General features: G+C 46.0%; 1 long non-coding RNA gene across 1 annotated transcript; it reads left to right on the forward strand.

Moving 5' to 3' along the window:
* The first annotated feature begins 9,657 nt into the window (after positions 1–9,657).
* Positions 9,658–10,481, forward strand: LOC138297224 (uncharacterized). The gene is made up of 3 exons (XR_011203944.1): positions 9,658–9,683; positions 10,182–10,248; positions 10,388–10,481. It is a non-coding gene; the product is annotated as an uncharacterized lncRNA (long non-coding RNA).
* The last annotated feature ends 11,602 nt before the right edge of the window (positions 10,482–22,083 follow it).

Here is a 22,083-nt window from a genome sequence, read left to right on the forward strand (position 1 = left end):
GAGGGTGGCTACACCCTCTTTGTGCCTCCTCCCTGAGGGGAGAGGGGCACATCCCTATTCCTATTGGGGGAATCCTCCAAACTCAAGATGGAGGATTTCTAAAGGCAGGGGTCACCTCAGCTCAGGCCACCTTAAGGGCTGTCCTGACTGGTAGGTGACCCCTCCTTGTTTTTCTAATTATCTCCTCCGGACTTGCCGCCAAAAGTGGGGGCTGTGTCCGGAGGGGCGGGCATCTCCACTAGCTGGGATGTCCTGGGGTGCTGGAACAACAGGCAGGAGCCTTTGAGGCGCACCACTAGGTGTTACAGTTCCTGCAGGGGGAGGTGAGAAGCACCTCCAACCAGTACAGGCTTTGTTCCTGGCCACAGAGTGACAAAGGCACTCACCCCATGTGGCCAGAAACTCGTCTGGTTGCGGCAGGCTGGCAGAAACTGGTCAGCCTAGCACTAGGAGTTGGACTGGTATTCAGGGGGCATCTCTAAGATGCCCTCTGGGTGTATTTTCAATAAATCCCACACTGGCATCAGTGTGCATTTATTGTGCTGATAAGTTCGATACCAAACTTCCCAGATTTCAGTGTAGCCGTTATGGAACTGTGGAGTTCGTGTTTGACTCCCAGATCATATACTCTTTATGGCTACCCTGCACTTATAATGTCTAAGGTTTGGCTTAGACATTGTAGGGGCATAGTGCTCATGCAACTATGCCCTCACCTGTGGTATAGTGCACCCTGCCTTAGGGCTGTAAGGCCTGCTAGAAGGGTGACTTACCTATGCCATAGGCAGTGGGTTGTGGGCATGGCACCCTGAGGGGAGTGCCATGTCGACTTAGTCATTTTCTCCCCACCAGCACACACAAGCTGTGAGGCAGTGTGCATGTGCTGAGTGAGGGGTCCCCAGGGTGGCATAATACATACTGCAGCCCTTAGAGACCTTCCCTGGCCACAGGGCCGTTGGTACCAGGGGTACCATTTACAAGGGACTTATCTGTGTGCCAGGGATGTGCCAATTGTGGGAACAAAGGTACAGTTTAGGGAAAGAACACTGGTGCTGGGGCCTGGTTAGAAGGGTCCCAGCACACTTTCAATCATAACTGGCATCAACAAAAGGCAAAATGTTAGGGGGTAAACATGCCAAGGAAGGCATTTCCTTACAGATGTCTGGTAGCAAAGCCTGGCATAACATTCAGTCCACTGATTAAAGACCCTACTAACTACCTTTGCTCCTGAAACCTTAGAGAATTCAGATCAGATGGTGGAGAATTTTTCTAAATGGATCACCTCTGCCCTTGATTTATGGCCTCTGTAAAAACCATGGCCACCAATTTAAAAAGATGTCTCACCCAGGGTTCAATGAATCTCTTAGGGCACTGAAACAAGGGCGTAGAAGGCAGGAACACAAATGGCAAAAAGGTTATGCCCTTAAAGAAAGAGAAAAATATAAAGAGTGTCTTGCTGACAAAAGTTATATTTTGTGGCCAGTTCAACATACTATGCTGATCTAACTAGATCAGCAAGTGACTCAAATAGAACTCTCTTTCAGACTATAAAAAAATTAACGGTTCCCATGCTGGACAAAGCGGTAGTAAATAGCCAAGATTCAGGCCTTAGCCCTTTTACAGTTGTTCCTTTTAGATTGACTGCAATCTGTGACTTTAAGTGATTTAATCTCAGAATCATATTCTCAGCTGTGCGGAGTACAGCAGGGGTAAACCCTTGAAAATGCGGCTGCATGGTTTCTTCTGTTAATTCCCAAACATCAATCTGCAAAAATGGCCATTAGCAATTTGCATTGGCTGCCGTTAGTCAATGTGTCATCTTTAAGGCACTATGGCCTGAATTTTAGAAAAGAGGCGCTGCATCCAATGCAGCGTCACTTTTGTTGTGCCCCTAAGCGTCCCCCCACACCACTACCATTGTGTTTGCCATATTTAATATATGGCACACCATGACGCAGGGTATAGGCAATAGTGTTAACATTTTGATGCTACTGATGTACTGTGCAGGATTTGTGCCAAAATGTTGCCACTACTCCTGCAGAGTACATCGGGCCCATTGAAAGCAATGGTATGCCCCCTTTTAATGCCTACTCTGTGCAGGCATTAGAAATAGCCACTAAAAATGGCACAGCTGAATCTCTTGGATTCCACCATGCCATTATTGCGGTCCCCCTAATGGGGGAAAGCCGCCTTGCATACATTATGCCTGTTGCAGGCATAATGTTGTGCAAGGGGTAACAAAGTAGCACAATGCAAAATATGGTGTGGCGAATTTGGCCTCGTTGGGTCACATTAGCTTCATAAAAATGATGCTAATGTGGCACAAGGAGGCGCTAGGCCCTCATAAATCTGGGGCTATGTACGGCCTATAAGACCCTTAGTTGGCTGGGCCCCAATACTTTAAGTCAAAGCTGAGAAGGTATATAATGGGCAGAACTTTGCATTTTGACTCTGCCATTAATTTGGTGATGCTATCTTTGAAATGGTCTTCTTGGGTGGTAAAAGGCTTTTTTAGGTCTATGACGTTGCATTGGAACCATCTTCCTTAGAGCCTAAAATCAGCTGCTTCATTTTCGATCGTTAGAATGTCCTTTAAGATGTGGCTCTTTACCCAAGAAAGTGGATAGTTGAGTTGTAATCTTCCTTGTTCTCCTGCAGGGCCAAGAAATCTTTGGGTATTCCCCGCGCTTCATGAACTCTCCATTCATTCATTCTGGGTGAACCACAACAAAATCACTAAATTAACCTGTGTTTAACCCTAAGGTAGCCTGGCACCAAAGCAGTCAGGCTTAGCTTAGAGGCATTGCTTAACATTTTTATGCAGGGCAACAACAGTAATAAAGTGATAACACAAAACAAGAAAACTCTTAAAAGAATTTAGATAAATAAAGAAAATATTAATAAATAAAATTATACCAGAATTACAAAGATCAAATAGGTAGAAGCAAAGATATGCAATTTCAAAGTTGTAGGTAAATATAGGGCCTGATTCTAACTTTGGAGGACGGTGTTAAACCGTCCCAAAAGTGGCGGATATACCACCTACCGTATTACGAGTTCCATAGGATATAATGGACTCGTAATACGGTAGGTGGTATATCCGCCACTTTTGGGACGGTTTAACACTGTCCTCCAAAGTTAGAATCAGGCCCATAGTGTCTAAAAGCCCAAAGCACCACTCGTAGTCACCTGGTCATGCTAGACCAGGGGAAAGTCACAAGTTTAAGCTGACTGCAATGGAGTGCAGGCCAGATACAGGGACAGGGTTTGTCCAGCTGAAAAAGTTACCTTTTCAAAATCATGAGCAAAGAGTCCCATTCACGGTGGAGGAGGCCCCGAGGAGCAGGCAGAGAATCAGGGATGGTTGTCGCTTTAGCACAAAGATCCAGTCAGGCATTGCAGAGGGACACTGTTGGAGCTTTGAATCAGCTGTGACCATGGTCTGTCATTGCTGTAGCGTGGAGTGCATACCTCACGTTGCTGGCCATCACTGGTGGTCGATGTAGCACGGAGAGTTGGGTTCACTGGAGCTTCGCATTGGCGGTCATCGCGGGCAGCAGAGTCTTGGCACAAACTGGCCTGCTCTCAATTGCAAAGAGCCCAAAACTTCATGATTACTTCCTGTTTTTCCAGAGGACTGCACTCTGATGCCATCCAAGGGTCCAGGACAACATTAAGCACTCCTTGGGGATCAGGGACTCACACTAGCCAAGGTTGGTGGGGCTTGGGCAGGTCCAGTTACAGCAGATCAACTGGGAAGTTGCAAGTAGGCCTCTGGAGCTTGTTGTGCCCCCGTAACTCAGAACAGGAGGCCACCCATCTGACCCTTAAAGTCAGTCAGGTAGCCTGGGATGAAGGTCTAGTCTTCCTTCTCAGAGAAAAGGGTAGGCCTCAAGAAGCAGGGAAGTCATCCTGACAGCAAGACAGGCCTCAAGCAACAGGACAGTCCTCTGGTAGCAGCAGGGCAGTCCTCTAAAGAACAATCCAGGTCTCAAGCAGCAGGGCAGTCCTCTGGGGAACATAGTCCAAGAGTGTAATAAAGAGTTTGTTTAGGAGGTCCAATATTTCTACCTGATTCCAGCTTGTTAAGTGGGGGTGACATCCTGGCTACTCCCACATTTGGCTGCGGAAAGCTCTTCCCTTCGCCTGTCAAAGCTCCAAGTAATCTGGGGTAATGTAAGACTGATGTCAGGTCCCTTTTTGTGTGTTCTGGTGGCAGCACTTTGAAATGTAAGTGGAACAGGGAACAGGTCATCCCACCCATCCTGGCAGGATGGCCCACCCTGCCAAAACCTAGTCCCCCTTTGTCTCATTGTCTGAGAGGAACACACAAAGTTACTACTACTGAAATACACTGTTCCTAGGTCACAAGGGAAGACAGGACGAGTACTCTGGAGTCCTATTTAATAGGAGCAAGAGTCCTCACACACCCAAATGGGTGTCATGCTTCATCATCGGACAAGCTCCTCGTCAGACCGGCGCTGCAATGTCTGACGGGCACCACCCTTCCGGGGGGCTCTTTGCCGGAGATCTTTTCTCGATGATGCCACTCTATCCCGCAAATGAGTAGGGAGAAAAAAAATGGGGAGAGTTCAAAGAAAGAAAAATAAAATTGGCTGAGGACCCTTAATGAGTACTTAACTTTATTCTATCTATGTGGGGTGAAGGCCAAGGTTAAAATATAGATCAGGAGAGTGAGATAGAGATAATGCTCTGTCACTCTCTAACTGTATATCTAATAGCGGTGGGTCAGACAATTATGGGACCTACCTCAAAATCGGGTCGACATGTTTCGCGTCTTCGTGGACCAAACACAATGCAGTATAAGCAAGCCGCATTGCTGATGGATACATCTACCTGTGGATTCCTCACCATTTGAATATCCCAATGCACCAGCATCCCACGGAAATTTTTCTTTTCAGCTCTCCCAGGTCGAGGAGGACGTCCTAAGTCCACGCTCTGCATGCGACTCCGCGTGATGTCCTCAGAACCTTAAGAAGCCCTCATTGGCATGTTGACATCAGTCCTTTTTTCCCACGTCTTTGATGTGTAATGTTTTTTTCTAAGCTCTCCATAGTGTTAGGAGTCTTTCAACATTTTTTCCACGAAACAATGTTTCCTCAGAGGAAGTCGGGGTTCAAGCTCTGCAGGGAATTTGAGGGTCAGATGTCTATCAGCGATTCTCACAACGACTTTTTGTGTCTGAGCAGGGATCCGAACGCCTGTTCTTCATGCTAGAAGTTGAATCCCAAAACATTAAAGGAGATAGAGCAAAGCTCTTCATGGCTAAGGCAAGGAAAGAGAAAAGAGGACGCTGGAAGTCTCATCTTCAATCAAAGTTGCCATCTTGCCACTTTTCGAAGTCGTCAAGAAGGAGCGACGTCATGGTTCCTGGCGTCGTTCTTCAAGGGATCACTCACTGAGGTAAGTGTTCCCAGATACGAAGACTCATGAAGACACAGGTGAGGTGTCTCCGACTCTGTCTCCAGGAGACACTCTGGCATCACCCTCGACCCAGGGGCCTTGACTCCACATGTCGACCCGATTTTGAGGTAGGTCCCATAATTGTCTGACCCACCGCTATTAGATATACAGTTAGAGAGTGACAGAGCATTATCTCTATCTCACTCTCCTGATCTATATTTTAACCTTGGCCTTCACCCCACATAGATAGAATAAAGTTAAGTACTCATTAAGGGTCCTGAGCCAATTTTATTTTTCTTTCTTTGAACTCTCCCCATTTTCTTTCTCCCTACTCATTTGCGGGATAGAGTGGCATCATCGAGAAAAGATCTCCGGCAAAGAGCCCCCCGGAAGGGTGGTGCCCGTCAGACATTGCAGCGCCGGTCTGACGAGGAGCTTGTCCGATGATGAAGCATGACACCCATTTGGGTGTGTGAGGACTCTTGCTCCTATTAAATAGGACTCCAGAGTACTCGTCCTGTCTTCCCTTGTGACCTAGGAACAGTGTATTTCAGTAGTAGTAACTGTCATTGGAGGGTATACACTGGACCTTTAATCCTCCATATCCCCTTTATTTTTGATGTGTTCAGTACAGCAGCTTTGCTGTGGGATTATACATTAGTCTACTCTAGACTCCCCCAAGATGGATAATTTCCAGGGGTTAAGCTTTGACGATGATATCGTATCAGCAATTTTACAGACCCCTTCCATTCTGGGAAATGAGGGTGCTGGACCTTCGGGTCCCACAAAAGCAGAATGGGATAAATTGTCCTCGCTGAAGCGAGATTTGATCAAGACAGTACTTCATGGTACTATCATGACAGAATACTTGAGAGCTAATATAGCCCCTAATGGACTACTGGTGTCCAACATGCCGCGGATTTTCCTACAGGACTTGGCCTTTAGGAAAGACTGGGCTCAAATCGCCTGGAAATGCACCCGCGACTGGCTGGTACTTATCATCAATACCTCCAGGCGGATAGCAGATTCCATGGCTGTACAGATCACCTTTATGGAGAACACACTGAAAACCACAGTTTCTATCGAAGCATTCAAGAGTCGATTAGCGGAAATCAATTTAGAACTGAATGAGTCAAAGGAATTCTTGACACAACAAAAAATTACTAAATTGCAGAAAGACATCAGCAAATTTAGCAGAGAAAAAGTCTATCCCTATATCAAGGAAGACTACTCTGCGGACACTCAATCAGTCTCGTCAGATGAGTCTTCCACGTCGCTTAGAAGACCACGTAAATACAGTCACAGTTCTTCATCTGACGGGTGGAGCACCGATGACGAGAGACCACAACCATATTACAATTTTCCTCAATATCATCCTGGTCAGCCCTTGGGTTGGCAACAACCCTTCCCCTTCTACCAACCCCGCCACATGTTACCATACATGCCTTTTTTAGGCAACGGCAGGGGCAGGGGACGAGGCAGAAGGCGAGGAAGAGGCAGAAGAGTCCATTGGGCCCAAGAGGAACCACAAATGATCACGCGGAGCCAGGGCAGAGTCCAACAACCAAAGACTTAGTCGTCAACCTGTCTGCAAGACCCCTCTCCCCTGAAGAAACCATGGTTCTTAATAGGGGTTTGGGATTTGTACCAACCCCGAAAGAAGACTTCTTTCGCCTTCAATGTGAACTTGCACAATTTTTTAGGAAAATCCGATTACAGGCCTTTTTCAAAGACAAACCCATTGGTTCTGTCCCTCCGGACTCGGGCCTCAGAAAACCGTCCAAATTTATGCCCCCTTCCACCTCAATATCGTGTGAGATCTTGGCATTTGAGAAGGCGGTTAATACCGATCTTAGTAAACTTCAACCCAAACAGAACTTCATAAATATACCTAAAAATTAGAATGATGCTCTCAAGAGACTGGCAGCTGACAATAGCATTACCATCAAATCAGCAGATAAAGGGGGCGCTATAGTCATAATGAACTCTGAAGACTACAGACAGGAATGTCTCCGCCTCTTGAGTGACTCCACGTACTATGCACGAATCAACAATGACCCTACAACTAGAATCCAGGCAGAGATAAGAGGAATGATAAATGAGGCTTCCAGTAATGCTTGGATCTCACAAAAAGAAGCAGAATTTCTGGATACTGCGAACCCGAGAATCCCGTACTTTTATTGTCTCCCCAAGATTCACAAAGGGAAGACTCCCCCTCCGGGTCGCCCAATAGTCTCAGGTATAGGATCTATCCTAGAACCTCTTTCTATATATTGTGACCATTTTTTGCAACCTCTCGTGCAGCAATCTTCTACATATTTACGAGACACTAAAGATGTCCTAAACCTTATAGAATCTATCAATGCCACAGACAATGTCCAAGCTATGATCACCCTAGATGTCGAGGCATTATACACCAACATTCCACAACAAGCCACCTTAACAGTAGTTGAAACAGCCCTCCTCTCTGCAACACTCGACACGGCGACTCCTGTGCATTTCATCATGCACTGTGCTAATCTAGCCATGACAGAGAATTTTTTTCAGTTCGAAGACCTACTATTTCATCAGATTCGAGGTACTTCGATGGGCAGCACTTTTGCCCCCAGCCTAGCATGTCTCTACATGTATGATTTCGAAAAACGATTCATACTACCGGACTCGAACCCCTTCTCTGACAACATCAGAATGTGGCGTCGTTATATAGACGACATTCTGGTCATCTGGCAGGGCCCCATCGACAAGGTAACAGCCTTTACGACTTGGGTCAACAGTTTGGACCCTTTTTTGCATTTCACCTCCTCGGTCTCAACCACTATGATCCCTTTCCTGGATCTGGAGCTCAGCATTGATAGAGGCAAACTGAAGACTTGCAATTATCAGAAAACTACAGATCGTAATAGCTTATTACTATACGATAGCTACCACCCTAAAACACTCAGAGACAATTTGCCTTTTGGCCAGTTCCTGCGGTTACGCCGCAATTGCAGCAACATCTGCTCGTTTGACACACAAGCTCAAGAATTGAAGCATAAATTATGTGACCGTCATTACCCAACTAAAGTGGTTAATACTGCCTACAAGCGAGCTAAGTACAGTGACAGAGATTCACTACTGCATACGGCCACCAGAGACACAGCAAATAAACTTACGTGTGTTACCACCTTTACACCATTGTCCAATACCATCAAGAAAATCATTAACAAAAGATGGGATATCCTCTGTAGTGGTGGTGAGAATGTCTCAAAACCGTTATTTGCCTTCAAAAGGACCACTAATTTAAAGGATATTCTGATCCACACGCGACCTAAACCCCAGGCTGCGCCTAGTAAACAAGGGACCCTCTGGGAGTTACCACCAGTTAGGGGCCACTACCCCTGTGGAAATTGCAACGTATGCCCACTTACAAAACAAATAGACACACTAGATTTAGCACCCATTGGAAACTGGCGGCTACTCAAACATACCAACTGCAATACTAGAAACTGTGTATATTTGATCACTTGCCCTTGTGGCCTACAATATGTAGGGATGACCACGAGAGCAGTTAAACTAAGAATCAATGAACACCGCAGCAACATCCGTTGCGGTCGAATTTCGACAAAGCTTAGCATGCATTACATTGAGTTACAACATAGCCCTGATGACATGTGGTGGGTTGTATTACAGACAAGTACCCAGCAGGGGACAGGGTCTCTTTTTGAATTAGAACAACGATGGGTTTTTAAACTTGGAACCCACCGCAAGGGACTGAATGATGATATCCCTTGGACTAGTCTCTCCTCCTGATCTAGGTATCAGGACCCAGAATAGCCATGGTGCCCCTCCAGACATGTGAGTTGTTTATAGACTAATTGATTGTTTGCTTTATACAAAATATGACCTCCGATAACATCTTATTTAATATAACAGACAAATGCCACATGATGAGATTCGACGAGTCAGTCTTTGATCCCTCCCTCCATTTCCATCACAGTGTATGGAGATAGATGCCATAGTTGGCTGTTTGCAAGTTCCTTAACTTTAAGATGGCCGCCGTCTTTGCATGTACGAATGAACCTCGTCGTAAGCCCGTCATTTATTTCCATTACCAATTATTTTCGGGCGCGAGACGCACTGCCGTCACTTAGCAACGGACGCGCCAGACGCCCCCATCGATTTCCGGGCTCGATGGGATTTCTACCCCCGGGTTCGCGCTTCCCTTTTACTTCCGGGAGCGCGTCCAGGGGTAGGTGTAGCCGCCCACTGCCAGGCTCTTTACAGTAAGTGTTCCGTCGCGTTGACTTGTTTGAACACTCTCACGGCACTGGGTTACGCTCGCTTATCGATCGAACTGGTGACATTTTGACTACCTAAAACGCCACGTAGCTGCTCTGGAGATTTTACCTCCGTCCCTGTTTGATAAATTAAGTGATTTCGGCTTTTTTCTATTGTAATACTAAGTTAAGTCATAATACACTCACTTTTGTTGACCTGTTTGCTGCGTGGATCATTTTCTAACTAGAGATATCATAAGCAGGTACATAGTAAAGGTTTTTTTGCCATAGAAATCCCACATATCCTGCATTGACTACCTGATGGGCCAGATACTAGGCTTTTAACATTTTTTAAACGCCTGATAAGCATCGATGGACTGCCCCCACCATCCATAAAAGTGGAGTTTGTTACCTTGTTTGTAAGGGTAGAATTCCTGACACTTCTGTGCTAATTTACATATGCTCCCTGACTCACTCATTTATCTATTTTTTCCTTACCGCTAGCAGTGTGTTAACTGAACCTGACCAATGGCCCGCGTGAACCCATAAAGCCCTAACTCAATGTGGGAGGGTAAGCATATCTCTGTTTATTTGGCATGAGTGTGTCACCATCAGCACGATCACCGTGTGCCACACAATTTATCGTACATTCTGCTACAATTGAATCAAGAATATTTTTGAGATACAATTCACGCTTTAATCTTTTCTAGGGTGACGAATAGGAATTACACTAAGGGTCACAATAGACTTAAGTAAGTGACTGACGATAATTTTTTGTTTGACTGTCAGCTCTGATATATGATAGCCAATTTAGCTTGTAGTTGGAGAAGTCTTTTATACTAGGTCCTGAAGAAGCGTCATTGGATCCACATGGACCACGAAGACGCGAAACATGTCGACCCGATTTTGAGGTAGGTCCCATAATTGTCTGACCCACCGCTATTAGATATACAGTTAGAGAGTGACAGAGCATTATCTCTATCTCACTCTCCTGATCTATATTTTAACCTTGGCCTTCACCCCACATAGATAGAATAAAGTTAAGTACTCATTAAGGGTCCTGAGCCAATTTTATTTTTCTTTCTTTGAACTCTCCCCATTTTCTTTCTCCCTACTCATTTGCGGGATAGAGTGGCATCATCGAGAAAAGATCTCCGGCAAAGAGCCCCCCGGAAGGGTGGTGCCCGTCAGACATTGCAGCGCCGGTCTGACGAGGAGCTTGTCCGATGATGAAGCATGACACCCATTTGGGTGTGTGAGGACTCTTGCTCCTATTAAATAGGACTCCAGAGTACTCGTCCTGTCTTCCCTTGTGACCTAGGAACAGTGTATTTCAGTAGTAGTAACTGTCATTGGAGGGTATACACTGGACCTTTAATCCTCCATATCCCCTTTATTTTTGATAGGAACACACAAAGGCCAACTGCCGAGCTATTCACAGTGATCTGACCAAGGACACAGACAGCAGGCACCAAACCTTAGCAAGTTTTAAATTCATTAAGGTAGCTCAGTGTTATTCAGTGGGAGAGATAGGCCCTGTATTAGTGAAAAAACAAATTACGAGTTTTTCACTGGCAGGACATGTAAAACGTAAAAACAAATATCCTACTTTTTAACTACACTGCTCTCTGCCCTATAGGCTGTTGAGGGCCTACCTTAGGGGTGACTTCTATGTATTATACAAGAAGGTGCATATTAATGGGGATTTTGTGAAGGACAGCACAGCAAGTCACCTTGCAGTGCTGCCTGCCTCAAAGTGAAAGGGCAGGAATGGGCCGTATCTATAGCGTATGGCGCATTTGCTAGCGCAGGTATTTTAATAAAAATTATTAATGAGTGTTCATGTATTCTAAATAATGGATTGGCATAGAAAATGTAATAACAATAGAAAAATAATGCACGCCTTTGAAAATGTGATCACAATGAGTGGTCACCAATGCTCACAAACTGTACTTAATAATAGTCTATTACTATGAAATTTTGAGTATATGTTTGGCTAATGTAGTAATGTGTAATATAAAGGGATATGTATTATGTATTATCTTTATTAATTATAAGCCTTAACTTAGCGGAGGTCTTGGATTAGTTGCCAGGCCTCATGTGAAGTTGTATTTCTCAGCGTATAATAAATGGCTGTTCTAGAGAGTTAAACTGTGATTTTCCATTGTTCTGTGTTGATGTGCTCCTTGCCAAAGATTTTTCTCATGAGAACCGACTGCTAGAAGATCCTGTTCTTGCTAAATGTAACAATATGTATGAAATGTGTGTAAGACTGACTTTTTCAGGAAAAGAACACTGGAGGCACTGACTGGAGTAGAAGCTACAACAATATTGTTACCTGACAAGCCGCATAATGAGGACATTACAGAAGAGACCACTCAGCAACATGTGAACAGAGTAGTGGTAGAATTCCAAGATTTAAAGTTTTTAGTTTTATTGGACAAAGTGTGAACATGCGATCCCTTGACCAATAGGGACTTGGGAAGTAGTTTTCGGAAATCTAACTTAGCCGAACTGCACGGAAGAGAAATTGGCATTGTGCTTTTGCCTTGGGCCATTCTCTCAATTCTTTTGAGTTGCTTAAAGACTTTGCGTTTTCTGAACTTTGATGCTAAATACTGAAGCCTTGCTGACTAAACTGATGTCCTGATGACGAAGATTATCGTAGCTTGCCGATCCAATTGAGGAGAGGGATTATTGTACAAATGTGTTTGTTATGCCTATTTGCTCTTTATTTCTAGGTACCAACCACACTGTTTTGATAGAGCCATAGTTAGACGTTTCCAAATTTGTGTTACTAAATGTTTTGCATGAAGCCCAACATGCTGATACTAATCTGATGATAGTTAAGGATTCTCACTAATGAAAATCTTCCAATAGGGAATAATGTTTGATGAATTTCTCTGCTGAATCCATATGAATGTGATATCGTTTGCACAATTGTTCTTGTTATTAATTTGCACCGTCACCTTAGAATGTGTAATAGTTCAAGCTTTGATTAGATTGCGATTGTTAGAAATGGGGTATTTGGTTGGCAGTCAGATTACCCCCTGTCCAAGCAAGGACCCTCACCCTAGTCAGGGCAAGTCACACACAATCCAAATTATCCTGTGCCCACCCTCTGTTACCTTGGCACTGAGCAGTCAGGCTTAACTTAGAAGGTAATGTGTAAAGTATTTGTGCAATAAATCATGCAATAGCACAGTATAGCACCACAAAAATACATCACACAGTGTTAATAAATGCAAGTCAAAATGATTAAGATGCAATAAGTATATGTTTAAAATATCACTGTAGAAATTTGATAAAGTGTCTTTAGTCTCTTAAAAGCAACAAATGTAACTTGCAAGCACAAAGTACCTGGTTTACATTCAAAATCTCCGCAAGGAACTGCAGAGGAGGAGATGCATGGAAAACAGGGAGGTGTGCGTTGATTTCTCGGGCCGCACACGGCAACGCGTTGCTTATTTTCTACGCAGGGAAAGCTTTGCGTTGATTTCTGGCACTCGGTCTTGGATACTCTTTGGGTTGCGGGGTTTTCAGATGCCCCAGGGACGATGCATTGGAATCCCGCGCTTGCAGGACGAAGTCACAGGGGCTGCGTCGATACGGAGGGCGGTGCGTGGAAATTTCTAACGCACAGCAAGCGCTGCGTCAATTCCTCTCAGGAAGTCGGGCTGCGTCGTTCCGGTTCAATTTTGCGTTGATTTACTGGGCCATGCGTCGAATTTCCGGGCGCTACGCTAGTGCTGCGTCGATCTTCTCCTTGCGAAGATGGGCTGCGTTGTTCCGGTTTGGCGTGCGGTGAATTTTTCACTGCAATGCAGGCTGCGCGTCATTTTCTGCAGGCTGTGCGTCGATTTCCGCTGCACAGGGATTTTTTCTTGTAGGAATGAAGTCTTTTTGGTCCTGAGACTTCAGGGAGCAGGAGGCATGCTCTATCCAAGCCCTTGGAGAGCACTTCTTCAGCACAGCCAGAGAGCAGAAAGGCAGCAGTCCTTCTCAGAAAGCAGTCAGGTGAATCCTTTGGGCAGCCAGGCAGTTCTTGGCAGGTTGCAGGTTCTGGTTCAGGTTCTTCTCCAGGAAAAGTCTGAGTTCGTAGGGGGCAGAGGCACTGTTTAAATACACAAATGTGCCTTTGAAGTGGGGGAGACTTCAAAGATTGGCTTAGAAGTGCACAAGGTCCCCTTTTAGTTCAATCCTGTCTGCCAGGGTCCCAGTACGGGGTGTGGCCGTCCTTTGTGTGAGGGCAGGCTACTGTCCTTTGACATGTAAGTGTCAGGCCCTCCACCCTCCCAGCCCAGGAAGACTCACTCAATATGCAGATGTATGCAAGTGAGGCTGAGCATCCTGTGTTTGTGGTTTGTCTGAGTGACTGCACAAGGGAGCTGTCAACTTAACCTAGCCAGACGTGGATTGTAAGGCACAGAAGGATTTAAGTGTAGAAAAATGCTCACTTTCTGAAACTGGCATTTCTAAAATAGTAATATTAAATTCAACTTCACCAGTCAGCAGGATTTTGTATTATCATTCTGGCCATACTAAATATGACCTTCCTACACCTTTCAGATCAGCAGATGCCACTCAAACAGTATATAAGGGCAGCCCTAATGTTAGCTCGTGAAAGGAGCAGGCCTCACAGCAGTGCAAAATGAATTTAGGAGTTTTACACTACAGTGGACGTGTAAACTACACAGGTACATGTCCTGCCTTTTGTCTACACAGCACCCTGCCCTGGGGGTTACCTAGGGCCTACCCTAGGGGTGACTTATAGGTAGAAAAGGGGGAGTTTTAGGCTTGGCAAGTACTTTTAAATGCCAAGTTGCATTGGCAGTGAAACTGCACACACAGGCTTTGCAATGGCAGGCCTGAGACATGGTTAAGGGGCTACTTAAGTGGGAGGCGCAATCAGTGCTGCAGGCCCACTAGTAGCATTTTATCTATAGGCCCTGGGCACGTATAGTGCACTTGACTAGGGATTTACAAGTAAAGTAAATAATCCAATTGGGTATGATCCAATGTCATCATGGTTAAAGGGAGAGAGCATATGCACTTTAGCACTGGTTAGCAGTGGTAAAGTGCGCAAAGTCATAAAACCAGCAAAAACAGTGTCCATAAAGTGGAGGGAGACAGGCAAAAAGTTAGGGGTGACCACCCTAAGGCTGTTAGGTCTAACAGCGGTTATTCCGCAGATTTGGACAGCCAGTGTTGTTTCTATATGTGTATCATCTGATTTTGAGATTAATTTACATGACATTAGCATTGTTAATATAGGGAAATAAACATTCTAACTTTTACTAAAAAGTGTGGTTACTCATGACTGAAAGTTCATGGTGTGTGACAATTACTGACTCCAATGAATATCAATGTCATTGATTATAGTTGATTATTGATATTGTCGATTGGTTATTGATTATTGATCTGCATGTACTGGTTCTATGATGGGAACATCTTAATTGCTAGTCAAAAGGTTCATCAACCTATTTGCGTCCCCTGTAAGTTTACTTATTAAGGTCAGACGCGCTAACACATTCCTGTCCTTTCCCCCTGCGCTGACGCCCTATTGGCTGCCTAGAGCCAACGTAGACTCCATTGCCCCATGATGCAAGGATGCCTGCATAGCATGATGCAAGGATGCCTGCATTGTTTTTGTGCAGGAAGGGACACGAAATGGCACAAAAACAATCCTGGGAGGCATTTTCCTCTTTCCATGTGTGCTGCAATGTTCTGCACACATGGAAAGAGGAAAGGAAAAAAAGAGGAAAACTAAAGATATTTCTCCTTGTTGCGCCTCCCCTTGGAAGGGATAAGGTTTTGGCTCATCCCCAGGATTACAAGTTCTTGTAAATCAGGTGATGAGTCAAAATCTATGGGTGTTGCATGGGAACACCTACCGCAAGGCCCATGGAATGCCTTCCTAACACAGATTATGGCAACACAGTGAATGCACTGCCTTGCCTTACTCCATGTTTTTTAAGTCATTCAAATCTATGCAAAGTGGTTTTGCATGGCCTCTTAGATATGAGTTGGAGGTCTGCGCCTCCGTTGTGTCACAAAAAATGATGCAATGGTGACACAAGGAGCTCATAAATATGCCCGCCATTTTTCGGCCTGGCAAATGGTTAATTTTGCCAGGCTAAATTTCCAGTTTAAAACTGCACTTCAGTTTACAGTAGCAAGCTTGAGACATGTTTGAAAGAGCTTCTTAAGTGGGTGGCACAGTGTGTGCTGCTGACCTACTGGTAGCATTATGTTTAGAGGCCTTGGGTACATGTAGTACCAAATATTTTGGACTTATAAGTAAATTAAATGTCTCAATGCACACAGGTGTAAGCCAATTGCACCATGTTTTAGGGAAAGAGCACAAGCACTTTGGAACTGTTTAGCTGTGGTACAGAGTCTAATGCTAACAATACAAAAATTCTGAAAACAGGAAGGGTGAAGGCAAAATGCTTGGTGGAAAGGCACACCAAAGATGACAGGACTAGCACCCTCTATGTAATTTCTCGATGAGACACATTTGGCAACCAGGGATTCGATCCTGCATGCTAAGATTGTTTCATGTACCAACGCACACTCTGAAGCAAGACAGAATTTGCCTTAGAGCCTCCACTTTTTAAATAATTGTCAGATCTTTGGTAAAACATTATGCTGATGTGTGGGGTATTCTATATGAGCAGAAATAAATATACTGCTTCTACCTGAAACATGGTTAAACCAGTCTGCTGAGGGCTATTGCCTGAAAATCAGGTATTGAATCAATAAATGCGGGGGAGTGGTAGCCATTATTCATAAGGCCCTCTTACAGTGTACTCCTATTACGGTTTCTCTGTTCCTAATTGTGAATGTCCTGTGTTTTCCTTCAAGATTGACAATTTATTCACCCTATCCGGTTCCTTGATATACAGTTCACCTGAAGTTAGATCTACTTTTGTCACCAAACTGGTAGAATTTCTCACAACTCTCATCCTTAAATATTCTAGCTTTATGCTTCTGGCGAAGCTTAACTTTCATTTAGACAATAAGAACTACAGGGAGACTGATGAGCTTATAAACGATCTTGAGGTGTTGCGCCTAAAACTGGTTTGTTTTATCCCTACTTATCATGCAAGGCATACCCTTGATGTGATTTTTACATCCCTATATGCACATTGTACTAGTCCTCCGAAGCTAATGAGCTGGATGCACCTTTGTGACCTAACAATCAAGCTCTCAGACTACCAGACACCTCAAAGACAACAAGAAAGATACTCACTATCCTGAAACCTTTATGCCATTTCTTTCCAGCAGATAGCAGTCATGAACAGGCCTGCACAGGCTGCACATCTTGGTAGGAGTCAACAGGGAGTGAATAGTTGGCCTGTGCTCCTTGAACTATCTTAATTATCCACTACACTCCCCATTTATCAATAGCATTCAATGACACCATTAGGCCTCATGTGATGTTGTAGCTAACAAATTTACTGATAGATATGGTATTTATAATTTCAGGGACATGAATACTAATGAATACTGAAGTGGTGTTCCCAGCCATTTTATAAGGGGGTCCAAAGTACTCAGGGCCAGATGTAGCAAACTTTTGCGAGTCGCAAATGGCCCGATTCACTATTTGCTACCCCGCAAAATCGGAAATGGGATGCAAAAATCCCATTTCCTACTCGCAAAATGCGTTGCGAGCCGGTACCGACTCGCAAAATTTGCGACTCCATTTTCTGACCCGCAAATAGGAAGTCGCAATTTGCGAGTCGCAAACCATATGCAATAGCAACTCGCAAATTGCGACTAGTCGCAAAAAGCCCATTTTGCACTTCCCATTTACCACTAACTCAGAGCAGGTGGTAACCATTACCAAAGTATAAAAGGAGACCCAGAAGGCATCTGGGTTACTCAAAATGGCGGAGATATACCTGATAGCAGTGAGGAGGAGAGCCCACGCCGCACAGCAGAGGAGGAGGAGGAGCCAGAGACAGGAGAAGATTTACAGAACAAGGCAGACACTCTTCCAGCAAACTGAGGAGGAAATTTATGACAAATATAGACTTAGCAGCGCAGCTATACTAGATTTAATAGATTTACTCAAACCACAGCTAGAACGCCAGACTGTGCGCGGCTGCGCCTTCCCTACGCATGTGCAAGTGCTATGCTCACTGCACCTCTTAGCCTCAGGTAGCTATCAGGGGGTCATTGCTGTGGCAGGTGGGGTATCCCAAAGTGCACTATCAAGGTTCTTCAGGGCATTCCTAGACGCCTTACTCACACACATGTCCCAATACATATACCTACCCAGGAATGAGGCAGAAATCAACAGCACCAAGTTGGACTTTTACCGGATTGCCAACTTTCCCCATGTCGTAGGGTGTGTAGACGGGACACATATTCAAATATGCCCTCCTGCAAACGTGGAATATCTGTTCCGCAATAGGAAGTGTACCCACTCACTCAATATTCAGGTGGTATGTGACGCCCATTGTGTCATCACTGACATGGTTGCTAAGTTTCCAGGCAGTACTCATCACTCCTACATTTTTAGGCACAGTGGGATACACCAACGCCTGGAACGTGGGGAATTTGGAGACGGATACCTCCTAGGTAGAGCTGAATACACCTTGCAGACATGCACACAGGTCAATGTGCAAACTACCCATGCATTGCTAACAGTGTACGTTTTGTGCCCAACAGGTGACAGTGCATATGCACTACATCCATGGATACTGACTCCATACTTAACACCCAGCAATGATTGCGAGAGGCGATACAACAGTGCACATAAGCGGACCAGGAACCTGATAGAACGAACCTTTGGACTGCTGAAAGCAAGGTTCAGATGCCTCCACCAAAGTGGAGGTGCCCTCCAGTATACCCCAATAACGGCATTCAAAATAGTTGTTGCATGCGCTAACCTGCACAACATTGCCACCCGACGTGGGCTACCTCTCACCCCTGAAGACCCAGATTCGGAGGATGAAGAGCAAGACCAACCACATTGCCATCATGGGGATAGGAGCATCGCAAATTAAGGCCGACTGAGACCGGAACACATTGCAAACCAATACTTTGGAAGGTACGTGCCAACTTCTACCATACTCACCAATAGAACAAAGAGTCCATGTGTGAAGTGGAATGAACAAATGATTTAATAAGTGCAAAAAACCAAACTATGTACATGAAAAAACAGTTCAGGGGCTTCAATAGTCCACCTGACATGGGACACATTGCCATCATGTGCCCCAACCCCGGGGACAGTGTGGAGCTCACACCCTACGGCGGGCTCGGCCAGCCTGGCTGGTACTAGGTGGGTCAGCAGTGCTCTGCCTTGTGCTCCCACTCTGTAGCACCCTGGTGTCACTGGCAGAGACACTGCTGACAGTGGAGCCCTCCTCACTGTCTTGTGGGGTGTCGCCTGTGCCCCTGGCCACCTGCTGTGCCTCCATTAGGTCTATTGCATGGTTGATTCTGCCCAGTCCCCGTGCCACATCACCCGCAAAGTGGCCCATGTCAACCTGGAGGCTGACTGTTCGCCTAGACAGTCCAGTTGTGTTAACTGCCAGCCTAACGATAGAGGAGGCCATCCTGTCCAGGGGTTGCAGCAGCTGGCGGTCCCTGCGCTGTGCACTGTCACTCTGCGTTAGCAGTCCTGCCACCAGTTCACGCATAGACAGGGCAAGGTCACCCGTGTTGTTCCCAATGACCTGCAGTTCTGAATGCACCTGCTGCATGCTGATGGCATGGTTTCTCTCAAAGCGCTGCAATACCCCATTAATCCTCCTTAACTGTTGGTTTTGCAGGCGCTGACCCCGTAGCAGTTGGGCCTCTGTTGGTGTTGTGGAGGCAAGCCCTGACTCTACCTGCTGCTCTGCTGTTGTCATCCTACGTCGCCTGCGCAGCGGAGGAGGCCCTATAATGTCTGACGTGGCACTCTGGCTTGTACCTGGTGCAGGCTCCAACACCACTGTTTCAACAGGTGTTTCCAGAGAGGGCAGAGTGTTGGTGGTGCTAGTGGAAGTGGTGGCAGGTCCTGTTGTCTCCTCTCTGTGCTGGCTGACCATTGGCCCCTGGCTGCTTGGGCTGGTGGGGGTGTCTTGTGGGAGACCTGTGGGACATAGGGAACACACTGTCAGTGTCTACTGTCTGTTAAAAACTTCATAATAAACAATTGCCTATAAACTGCCTACTTGACTACATTGCCCATAATGCACCATTCTGGTGTTTGCTACTCTGAAATGGAGCTAACTTGGTTGTGCATGCCCCTGTGTACAAGGTGGGTAGGGGTATGGCATTGATGGGGGTACATGCATATCACATGGTACTCACCGGTTGATGGTCCTGGCTCTGAGGTGTCCAGTTCTCCCATTACACTGACAGCCTCAGGCTCAAGGGTCTCCTCAACCCTTTCCTCCAGGGGTGTGGGTGGTGGTATGGTAGATGGTCCCCCTCCTGTGCCTCTCATCTCCCGGAGCCGCTCTGCCACCCTCTCCTTGGTCCGGGAGCGCAGGTCATACCACCTCTTCTTAAGTTCTTCCACACCCTGGTGGCTGACCCCCAGGGAGTTTACCTTGTCCTGGATATCCTGCCAAATTCGTTTTTTTTCTGTGTCTGGCACAGTGAGGACTGCCCTGCCAAATAGATTGTCATGGTGCTGACAGCACTCATCTGTTAGCACCTCCAACTCCTTCTCAGCAAACTTGAGCTTCCTTTTCCTGGGAGTGTTAGCCATGGTTGCTGGAGCTCTGTTAGCTGTGCTGCAGTTAAAAAGGGTGTGGTCCTCCCTCCTCCCAGGTGTATTTGTAAACTTCCTGGCTGTGATGTCATCATCATGTGCCAGGAAGTGTTTTCCTTAGTCTTCTGAAGTGATATCCGGAAGGTTCTGCAGCACCTGCTTTCAATTTTCAGCACAGTCGCAATTTGCGACACCCACTCGCAAATTGCGAGTCCGTTTTTTGCGCGGTCGCAAAAAGCGACCTCGCAAACAGCGGACTCGCTATCTGCGGTGTGACTCCGTGTGCGAGTCGCAAATTGTCCGCGCACTTTCTACCTGCATTGCAGTTAGCGACTCGCTATTTGCGAGTCCAATTTTTTGCCTTCCTACATCTGGCCCTCAATTACCAAGATCCCATCTATCTATATACTAACATTGTATGATTCTGTGCCTGGGTGAGGGGAATTCATTCTCTGCAGAGGCATATGCAGCATAGGAGAATCTGTTTCAGAGGGTCAGAAGTGTACTGTCTAGCAGTACGGCCGTGCTTGTAGATAGGCGCGGTAAATTATCACTCGGACGCCAGTTTTAGTTTCATACACCGCGTGGTTGGGTGCGGCCTCAGAGCACTCGCTCGCAGCCTCACAGTGTGGGCTTGTCTGCGGTGCTGAGCACCTCTGCCCCCGACCACGCCCTTTATTTTACCTATAGTTCTACCTCTGACCTTGCGGCAGACCAACTAACATTTCGCCATGAGGGGTACTTCAACAGGGGGCGCGTGCGAGGATATCTCCACTGGCCGCGCCCCCCACACATTGGTGGTGTCCAGTGACCAGTTGCGTCACTGGTCCGTGACACCACATTCTTCCTAAAACCAAAACAAAGAATACAAACATCATGCATTTTCACATCATTCATCTATAAAATGGTTGCGCAGTCTTGATGATGGTACGGGGTTATTGTGCAGATTGTACCAGGTAGCTTCCGACCTCCCTCGCACAGAACCTTGACCAGAATTACAACAGGGGAATGCTTCCTTGGCTGGACTGGGTGTGACTCCAGGTAACTCATCGGGGTATGGTTCACAGTCAAAATCATCATCAGGTAAAGACACTGATTCACCATCGGCGGGTGGGGTGCATCGCCTTGAGGACTATCATCCGATGGACGAAATCTCTTGCATAGTGAGATATTGTGGGTGATCGTATCCACTCCACGCCGAGCTATCACAGCCAACCCGTTTCAACGGACAATGGTCCATGGGGCTGTGCCAAATGGCATGCAGAACTTGCTTACTGGCACTACCTCCTTTAACAGCACCTGGTCCCCAACCGCAAGGTCTGACGGTACTGCTCGCCTCTTTCGACTGGCACATCTGTTGGTGGCTGACCTTCATTCTTGGACTTGGTTTGGGTTTAAAAACGGAGGCTTTCATGAGTGGTGGTGTGGGATCGAGTCAATTGCAGCGCACCCAAATGCAATGTGTCCTGGCGCTCGGTTGGTTGTTGAATGGGGGGTCTGGCGATAGTTTCGCAAAAATTAGTAAACAGCATAGTCACTCGTTTGACCACTGGCATGGGCGATTCGAATTACTTTGTTCAGTGTTCTCATAAACCTCTCGACCTCTCCGTTAGCCTGAGGCCATCGTGGTGTGATTCGACAATGTCGGGTCCCTGTGCTGTTCAAATAATCAGCTAATTCTCGACTCTG

This window comes from Pleurodeles waltl, chromosome 5 (assembly GCF_031143425.1).
Source record: "Pleurodeles waltl isolate 20211129_DDA chromosome 5, aPleWal1.hap1.20221129, whole genome shotgun sequence".
Lineage (NCBI taxonomy): Eukaryota > Metazoa > Chordata > Amphibia > Caudata > Salamandridae > Pleurodeles > Pleurodeles waltl.